At 42.8% G+C, this 10,379-nt stretch overlaps 1 long non-coding RNA gene across 1 annotated transcript in view; it reads right to left on the bottom strand.

Moving 5' to 3' along the window:
• Window positions 1-8,847: 8,847 nt before the first annotated feature.
• Window positions 8,848-10,379, bottom strand: part of LOC111726769 — an 8,724-nt gene continuing 7,192 nt past the window's right edge. Inside the window, exon 2 of the long non-coding RNA XR_002774468.1 lies at window positions 8,848-9,024. This is a non-coding gene — a long non-coding RNA (uncharacterized LOC111726769). The remainder of the gene's footprint in view (window positions 9,025-10,379) is intronic.

The following is a 10,379-nucleotide window of genomic DNA, read 5'->3' on the forward strand; positions in this document are numbered from 1 at the left end:
TGTACATAGTTACCATTCAATAAAAAAACAAAACAAACAAGTAAAAAAAAACAAAGTGCTCCCCTTGGCCAACTGGTGACCGTAGTGATAATCAGTAATGAGGGATGTGGCACTTTTTCTAGGAATAGTTCGTGAACTGAATTGTTAGATGGCTTACAACAGCTCTGATGGCCATTCCAGAAAAAGAGTTCCAAAATTGCTTTGAAGGGAGAACCAAGCACTGGCATCAGTGAGCAGCGTCCCAAGGGGAGTACCTCAAAGGTGACCATGGGGATATTCAGCAGTGAGATACATAGCATTTTTTCTAGGAGGGGTTTTTGAATGTAATTATCTGACCTCATATACGTATACATAAATATATACAGAGGGTGCAAAAAAACGTACACACATTGTAAGAGATGTTACGTGCATATACTTTTTGAACTTGAATTGAAGGTCCCATGCCTGGTCAAGTGTGCCTAGACGTACTGTGCACATCCATTTCAACTGCAACTCATACACCTTTTGTGAACAATCTCCTTTACTCCCAACAGGATCTCTTAAAATGTGTATACATTGTTTTTGGTACCCCCTAGCATGGAGAAAAGAAGGGAAATGACAAAATAGGTCATGTCCCATAAAACAATTATTAAACCCTGTCTCTCTCTCTACCCCCACTCCCTGCCCAGGCCCCAGCTCTGGCCAACCCTGTGAGCATTGCTCACATGCCTCTCTGTGACTCGTATTTAAGATGCAGCAGCCCTTACTTCAGGCAGCCCTCCTAAAAGCTTCTGGGGAAGTGGGTGGCCTCAACTGAACATGAACTACCCACACTGGTAGAATTCTGTCCTGATTTTCTGCTTATTAGCCACTCTTTTCAAATCACTGTAAACTTAAATGTGTATTAAGTTAAGGGGATGAATAAGAAGGAAAAACCATGGATCACATCAAGGCTTCGGGTGCACAAATTGAGAGGTTTAGATTGGTGAAACCAACTGGCAGCCAGGAATTCAGCCCCGTTAGGAACAGAAGAGAAGTGTCATACCAGGTGGAGCTCCTTCTCCAGCACCGGGAGAAAGAACAGATGGATGGTCAGTCTCCAGGGCCTGCTGCAGACTTGTTCTACTGACTTGTTCCTGCTATGGGGAAGTAGGATAAAAGGAGGACAAATATTCCTGGAGTCTGGGGCTGTGTGTGAGATCACACACACAGGATCCAAAATTCTTTCCTCATTGAGTGCCACAAAGTATGTCAGGAGGCTCGGCGCCTTTGGCTCAACCGGCTAAGGCGCCAGCCACATACACCTGAGCTGGTGGGTTGGAATCCAGCCCAGACCCGCCAAACAACAGTGACGGCTGCAACCAAAAAATAGCTGGGCGTTGTGGCGGGCGCCTGTGGTCCCAGCTACTTGGGAGGCTGAGGCAGGAGAATCACTTGAGCCCAGGAGTTGGAGGTTGCTGTGAGCTGTGATGCCACGGTACTCTACCCAGGGCAACAGCTTGAGACTCTGTCTCAAAAAAAAAAAAAAAACAAAGTATGTCAGGAAACCCTCAGCAAGCCCTACCCCACGTTGGCTGCTTCTCTTTTACAATGGAGGCCTTGAGACTGACCATGAGGGAAGAGCAGAGGCCCTGTTGTAATCTAGCATTTGCATAGGTGCCTGGGTCAGCGTAGGTGACCAAAAAGTGTCAGCCCTCCTTGTCCCCATCATCAAGTGCACGTGAGTGGTTGTGTAATCTACAACCTTTGAAGATCACACCAGGTTCTCTGAATTGAAAACCTGAAAGGCTGACATGAGAAGGTGTGGGGGTGGCTGTCAAAGACTCACACACTGGAGCCCTAATTAACACTGAAACCTGTGACTCACGCTCATCATTCCCCATCCCCCATGCACCTTTTGCAAATACAGAATTAAATGAGTGACTTCAATAATTCATTGCTTTCTCCATGAAAGAGCTCTCTTTTCAGGTGATTGGGACATTTACAAAAGATTGTCCTGGGACTTGGCATAAAGGTGGCCTCAGTTCTGGGTGAGGAAAGCCTAGAAAACTCTTCCCACCTGGGCAACAGGAGACCCACTCAGTGTTGCCCTTTCATCGTCATCAGGTGCAAAGTGAGAAGAAGCCAGGGGCCCTGGGCATGCTGATCACTACTGCGTCTGCACACTCACACCCACACGCCCGCCAAACCATCCCTTCCTGGTGAGAGATATATAACTGTACATAATTGACCTATAGATTCAGGGTTACTTCCTAGAGCCTACATGAAAGCAGACCCATCGGAAAAACTGCTAACCATTACTAACCACCCGAGCTGTGGTGGCACTGATGAAACACATCTCCTCCCCTGTTTGGTAGTTTTGTGGGGGGAAAACTCTAACTTGGAGTTGATTTAAACAATGAGGTACCATCACCCCTGAACTCTAGAGGCCTCTCCTCTCCACCTTTCAACCCAAGAGCACCTACCTTCACATAGTCACACAGTCCCCGTCCTCACACTCTGTGCACAGTTTTACAAGCACAGGACCCTGTCTAGTGGACCATGGGCTGTGACACATACAGATACGCTGTGCCAGCCTCAAATGCAGGGCGATGAATGTTCCAGGGACAGTGTGGGCTCTAGTGCCTCTCTCTCCCATGTGGGTCAGCCTTCCCTCCCCCTGAATGTACCCAGGTGAATGCCCTTTCTGAGTATTTACTTCTGCTTTGTGTAGTTTTGCTGCTTCCTCAATCTCTTCAATGGACTCTTCATGTTCCTGACTCTCTACCTGTTGCTAGCAGCCACTCCTCCTTTCAAAAGACCTGATTTTAATCCTCTCTGCTAGGAAGATGACATACAAATGTTAGAAGACAAACATGTTCCTGGTGGAGAACTAAAGGGCTCTCCTTTGTGGAAGAGACCAAAAGTTCAGGAAAGGGGTGAAGCCCCGCCAACAACCACAAGTCTTTTGAGCATCTGCAACTGAGGGATCTGCAACACAGCAAACGACAGAGAAGAGAATTAAACAACAATAAGAGCAAACTAGTACAGCCTCTGTGGAAAATCATTGTATGGAAATGCCTCGAAGAACTAAAAGTAGACCCACAATTGAATCTAGCATCCTACTTTTGGGTATTCACCCAAAGAAAGAAAGGTTATTTTATCAAAAAGACACAGGTAATCGAATATTTATTGCAACACAATTTACAATCCCCCCCCCAAAAAAAAAAAACAATTTACAATCCCGAAGATGTAGAAACAACCCAAGTTCCCATCAGGACATGAGTGGGTTAGTAAAATGTGGTATATGTACACTATGGAGTACTACTCATCCATAAAAAAATGGTGAACTGATACTTTTTATAACAACCTGGATGGAACTGAAGACTATTCTTCTAAGTGAAGTTTCACAAAAATGGAAAAACAAACACCAGATGTACTCAGTATTTAATTACCATTAATTGATCAGCACCCATGAGCACATCTGGTAGTAAAGCAAGCAGGCACACGGGGCAGGAGAGGAGGAGTAAATTCTCACCTAACAAGTACAATCCACACTATCTGGGTGAGGGGCATACTTATAACTTTGACTCAAACTGTACAAATGCAATTCATGTAACCAAAGCCTGTGTAGCCCTATAACATTCTGAAATAAAAATAAATAAATAAATACACTTGAACTGTAAAATGATCAGTACACTATAGTGGATTGAACCTCATTTTTTAAATTATTGCATTCTATATTATTTTATGAGTATGATGATTTAACTCTGTCCTTACTGATGGACATTTAGACTATATCCAACTTTCTGATATGACAATGCTATAATAAATATCGATACCATACAAAAAAGAAAGAAAGAAAGAAAGATCTTTTCCAGAAACCTTTTAGTATGTTCAGCCTGGAAAGCCTATTCTCTGCCTACAATGTAAGCTGCCTCCCCAAGTTTGTCCCCTAGTGCTAGAAGCAGCTTTTTCTGGCAATTTGTAGAAGGACATTTTGCAGAAGGCATCAGAGGATGCTATTCTAATGGAGGAGGACCCAGCTCAAGACCTGAAGTATTTGAACATCATGCATGGCCAACAGAACAGCAAAGTGCTCAACCCCTAGCCCCCAGCAAGGTATCATGCAGGCAGTCACAGTTGAATGCAGGCAAGAGGGCATAAGGAGTGAGTGGATGAATGAATGAACAAGAACACAAGTATCGACAGCACTTGAACGACAATGAATGGAGCTCATAGGACTCAGCAAATAAGACTCAGTCCTTTAAAGATTATCTTTAAGCAGGGAAAGACTTAACATTTTTAACAACAATGTCAGTTGAATTAAAAGTATGAAATTTAATGAGACATGTGGGATGCAGGAGCCCCACAAAGGTTAAACAAAGGAAAATGCCACAGGTCAGGCAAACACCTACCATGGCTTCCCAGAGTAGCAAAGTCCCCACCTCTCCAGTAAGGATGTGTCAGTAACTAACATCAGAAGGACATGTGTGTACTCTTGTGCATTATTACTAATTAGATGTACACATATTCTTGGGGATGTCTAACTATCTGGATTTGGTTCTCAAATAATCTTTCTGTGGTTATTGTAAACTCTTGAGTCCATAGACTTCCTTTGGTATTAGTGAAGAGGTGGAGCTGAGACAAGTGGCTGCAACATGTATAGGCTCAGGGCACACAGAAAAAGCACTATCCTCAAAAAGAGGGGCTGAGACAGCACAGCAGCTTATGCCTGCAATCCCAGCACTTTGGGAGGCTGAAGGAGGAGGACAGGAGTTCCAGATCAGCCTGGGAAACTTAGTGAGACACTGTCTCTACAAAATAAAGAGAAAAGAAAAGAAGGCCTAAAAAGGGCTGCTTCAGGTGTGTGAATATCACATTTTACACAGAGATGAAATAATATCTGTGGTAGTCAGCATCCAAAATGACTTGCTCCCCAGATGATCCTCACCCTCTAGTATTCACATTATTGTGCATTAAACTATTAAATCAGGACTAACCTCCAGAAATGATGGTTGGTGTTTCCCAAGGCAAGGTCACAAAAGGCATTGCAGTTTCCACCAAGGACTTTGGGGTCATACACTCCGGTGAAGACAGTCAAGCTGCTCTGCCAAGTCCATGTGGCCAGGAATTGAGCTCTCTTGCCAATGTCAGTACCAAATTTCCAGCATAGAGTTCCAGCCACAGTTGAGCCTTCAGATGACAGCAGTGCCAGTTGATCTCTCAACAGAAACCTTATAAAAGGTCTGAGCCAGACAGAATCACTTGGCCAAGCCACTTCTGAATTGCTGGCCTTCTCAGAAACTGAGATACTTATCATTGCTCAGCAACTAAGTCTTGGGGAAATTTTGTTAAACAGGAAACTAATACGAGATCTATTTTAACTATTTAGAGGGTGACTACTAATTCTTAGATGCTGAAAGTGGCAAACAAATGACGTCTGTGTGAGCAGATGTCCTTAAAATCATTTATTTAAACCCAAGAAGTTGAAGCCCTTAAAATATGCACTTTGAGCATAGTTCTTAATCCTTGACAGTTTGAAAAAAACTTTTAATTTTTTTTTAACTTCCATATATTCCTTACCCCAATCCTTCTCAGAAAATACAGGAGACATTTTTTTTAAAACAAAATGAAATATACATATACACATATACACAAACATTTTAACAGTAATGAATGAGAACTCTGAGAATTTTGGATTTACATAGGCCTACAAAAATTGGCTGAATTTCAATGCATGAAAAGGTCACTTAGAGGAGAAAGGACTGCACCCCAGCTAGAACATCTTTGACTGAAGCCAAATGGCTGTTAATAGCATATCTGGAAGGAACATGTTCAGGAGACAAACTGGAGTAGTGGTCTCTGAAGACAAGTTGCCCACATCTGTGAGGAGGAGCCAGCTGAGAACCCACCTTAGCCCAGCTCACTCCTAACACCTACTGGGCTTAAAATGAGACCACAGGTGGAGACTCACATACCACATGCCAAGATTTTTCAGTTATTTCATGTCCACCTGAGAATGCTAAGTCTAAATTCCTACCTATTTGAGCTACTTGAGCTACAGGAGCTGAGCCACAAATCCCTCATATTTTGACTCAAGATTTTTAGGAACTTTCAAAACTATACCTTTTCAACAATGAGAAAGGAGGACCACACTTATTTAGGGAACACACTCCAGCCTGGACACCCTCTTTGGGTGATGTAGGACAATCAACTTTAAACAAAAGCAGAAAAACAAAAATGTTCTCTGGATCCTGAAAGCAAGCGGATGATTGTCTCCTCTCTTCAGGGCATCCTCTGACGTGGAAGGGTCCAGTTTGGCTTAAGCAACCTTTTCCCATAATTCCTTTTTGCTGAATTTTCAACCAAACTTCCAAAAAATGTTTTTCATAAGACTGAAAATAAGTTTTAAAGGTAGTCTTTTGGTTTGGGTGTGGGACGCTACAAGGTCTAAGGGCAATTGTGACTCCAGGCATCACATCTGCTGTCCCTAGAAGAGGCTCTTGGTCAAGACCAGCTGTGAATTCATAAATTTCCCCCCAGATGGAGTCCAGTCTAGGGGACAAAAACACCTGAAAGTTGACCACTAAGCTCTCCTTTAAACAGAGAGTCCATCCTTCATGTTCTTTAACATTCCTTACTGGTAGCTAGTCCTGGGGTAAGAATGTTAACTCCTCTGTAAGTGATCATGTTGGAGCATTTCCACCCATGTGAGTCTGGGCTGCCGGGGTTGGGGAAAAAGGCACTAAAATACAAGGGTCTAGGAAGTCAAACTTTGCCAACTTCACAATAGGAGAATGGGTGCCTCAGTCTCCCTCTCTGCCCACTTCATCTTCCCAAAGGATGGGATAGGTATTAAGTTGAGGAGAAAGACTAAACTTCCCCTCTCCTTAGCTTCTTGCTCTTAGGCAGTAATTGTACCTCTTGATGTCCCAGTATCTCAGGGATTCCATGGAGGGGTTGGCAAGCCAGAGCCACTGGACAGAATCCTACACACCTGCTTCCATTTACAAAATTTTCTATAAGCAAAGTTTTTATGAATAAAGTTTGACTGGAACACAGCCATGCCTATGTGTGAACACAGCCATGCCTATGTGTTTACACATTGTCTGTGGTTGCTCTTGTGCCATAACAGCAGAATTGTGTATTTATAATAGACACTGGGTGGTCAGCAAAGCCTGACATATTTACTATGTGACCCTTTCTAGAAATCTTGCTGAGCTTTGCCCTAAGTGGTAATGATGACGACGATGGTAGCTAACACTCCTGGGTGACACCACATGCATGGTACTGTTCTAGGTGCTTTTGGTGTGTCATATCTCATTTATCCCTCACACTGAGCTCTGAAGTTATCTGATGAAATTGTACCAACTTAATAAATATGGAGACAGATACAGAGAAAGGTTAAGGGAACTTCTCCAAAATCACCAACACAAGTTGGGCTGGGATTCTGCCTAGGGTATCTGAGTTTAAGAACTGTGCTCTTAATAGCTATACTAGACTGCCTGAAAATTCCATCAGGCCTGCATTTCCATTAGCATTGACTTTATGCTCTCCAAGTTGCCACCAGGCTGGGCACCTGTATCACAGTGGTTAGAGCACTGGCCCTGTGCACTGAGGGTGGTGGGTTCAAACCTGGGCAGGGCCTGCTAAAAAAAAAAGCAGATGCCTAATTCAACCTCCAAGTACTTCCATAAATTACTGGAAAGATATCTTACTATAATTAATGAACTGGCATCCTGGAATTCAATAGCATTAGAATCAGGCTACCCTGGGAGCCTGAACATCTTTGAACACCAACAAAATTGAGTTTCTGGCCTTCATTTGAAAATATCCCAGTAGCTTCACTTACGCAATGGTGATTGCCCTAAATGAGGTCTTTCCTGAGACATCGACCTGGCCCTTCAGGGTGAACTGACTTCTTCTCCCTGAAGCTCTTCAAACCCCAGTCCTGGGAATGCCTCACTTCCCAGAATTCCCACTAAGCTTGGACTTAGCACAAGACAGGCATGGAAAGGTATACCCTTTCCAGAACTGGACTCAACTGGATGCCAACAATAACCTCCAGCATACTAAATTCCTCCACTGAGGGAAGAAATGACAATTAATTACTTGATCTCCTTGGATTTGATAAAACATGAATACTTCTATTCCAAAACTATTTTCTTCAGAATTTCAGCCCACCACCCACTGATAGTCACTTTCAAAGCACTGGTCAGTATCAGTGTCCAGCAAGAGGAGAGCTTCTGAAACAAAGCCGTTCAATGGGGACATTTGGGAAGGCTTCGTGCATCTTGACCAAAAAGTTTTGCTAGCTTCCTTTAGCTGTTAGCCTGAAGCCCAGGGTTTGGCTCAACTTAAAAAGACCAAAATAATCTAGTGCAAATGTCTTCATGATAAAATGATTTAGATGCCTAATAGTGAGACTGCAGGGTCAAATAGGAGGTCTAATTTGAGTTATTTGAGGATTCTCCATACTTCTTTCCCAAGAAGCTATATTAATTTGCAGTCCCACCAACAGTATAAAAGTGTTCCTGCATCTCCACATGCCAGCATCTGCAACTTTGGGAATTTGTGATGTGGGCTAATCTTACTGAGGTTAGGTGATATCTCAGGGTTGTTTTGATTTGCATTTCTCTGATGATTAGGGATGAGGAGCATTTTTTCATGTTTGTTAGCCATTCATCTGGCTTCTTCAGAGAAGGTTCTGTTCTTGTCTCTTGTCCTGTGATAAATGGGTTTGTTTGATCTTTTTTTATAATTTATTTGAGTTCTCTATAGATCCTAGTTATCAAGCCTTTGTCAGTTTAAAACATGCAAGTATTTTTTCCCATTCTGAAGGTTGTCTGTTTGTTTTAATTGTTATGTCCTTTGCTGTGCAGAGACTTTTTAGTTTCAATAAGTCTCATTTGTTTATTTTTGTTGTTGTTGCAATTGCCACTGAAATCTTCTTCATAAAATCTTTCCCCAGGCCAACATCCTCTGGAGTATTTTCCACACTTTGTTGTAGGATTGTTATCATTTCATGTCTTAGATTTAAATCTTTTATCTTCATAGTCTTGGCTAAAAGTGGAACAGACAGTGCCAGGGTGAAAATCACTTTGCAAATGTTAAGGCCAACAGAAATGTCTAGATGGAAGCCTATTTTAATTACCACTAATCTGCTGGGGTATTTTAATCACACTGCAAGTGTCAAGGCCAACATAAATGTCTAGATGGAAGCCTATTTTTAATTACAACTAATTTGCTGGAGTATTTTAATCTTAAAATTAATCCTCAGAAATACCTAGAAAAGATGTTTAAAGGTCTCTAACTAAATCCGTTGGTTTACAAATAAGAAGTATAAAATTCAGTAATGATAAGTGATATGTGGCTAAGATCACACCATAATCCTTAATGTAGCTAGAGAAACCCAGTCTGGTTATCTAAATGGAGAAAGAATATATGTGCATTTGGTGAAACAAATTCAATGAAAAGACACACCATTCCCATCCCAGAAATGCTCCTCCCCAGAGACAACCACCCTTACCCTTCTTTCACATGTCCTTTCAGGAATAGTTAAGACTGATCCAGCATCAGTTTAGATGGACATAAGTATCTCTTCCACAAATTAGCCAGCACATATGATCACCCTGGTTCTAGCCCCAGATCATCTTCACTCATAAAACTTGACATAGACACAGCCAGCCCTACTTAGTTTGGTCAGAATCTCACTGGGACCACACCCATCCTGTGCATTCATCCATCACCAAGTCTTTGACTCTCCACTTCACTCCCGTCTACAGGACGCAGTATCCAAGTGACAGTCCACGTGCTGCACACCAAAAATGGGACTAAATGGCTTAAACAACAAAATCCTGAATCCCAGCAGTCATGAAGGGTGTTTAGTGATTTACCAGCAAGGGTGTGCCCTGGCGTTTGTTAGTTCATTAAACTGGGGAAATCCTTTTTTTGCTTCAAGAGTAATTTCTCCTGCCAAGAAGAGTTGAAAACATCCTCCCTCAACTGCAGCAAGCCGAAAGAAGCAAAACTCAGAGTCTCAAAATATTGGGCAGGCACAGCCTGCAGCAACCCCCGGATGACCTTACCACATTAACAGAACAGCAGCCAGAGTTCTGCAGAGCTGGACAAAACTCTCTCCTCTGGCTCAGTGCCTATAGCACAGTGTATGGCGCCAGCCACATACACTGAGGCTGGCGGGTTAGAACCCAGACCCAGCCAGCTAAACTACAATGACAACTACAACCAAAAAAATAGCCAGGTGTTGTGGCAGGCAACTGTAGTTTCGGCTACTTGGGAGGCTCAGGCAAGAGAATCACTTAAGCCCCAGAGTTTGAGGTTGCTGTGAGCTGTGACACCACAGCGCTTTACTGAGAGCAACATAGTGAGCTCTGTCTCAAACAAACAAAACAAAAAAA

Source organism: Otolemur garnettii, unplaced genomic scaffold, assembly GCF_000181295.1.
Source record: "Otolemur garnettii isolate 467f Iridium unplaced genomic scaffold, OtoGar3 scaffold00079, whole genome shotgun sequence".
In the NCBI taxonomy this organism is placed as follows: domain Eukaryota; kingdom Metazoa; phylum Chordata; class Mammalia; order Primates; family Galagidae; genus Otolemur; species Otolemur garnettii.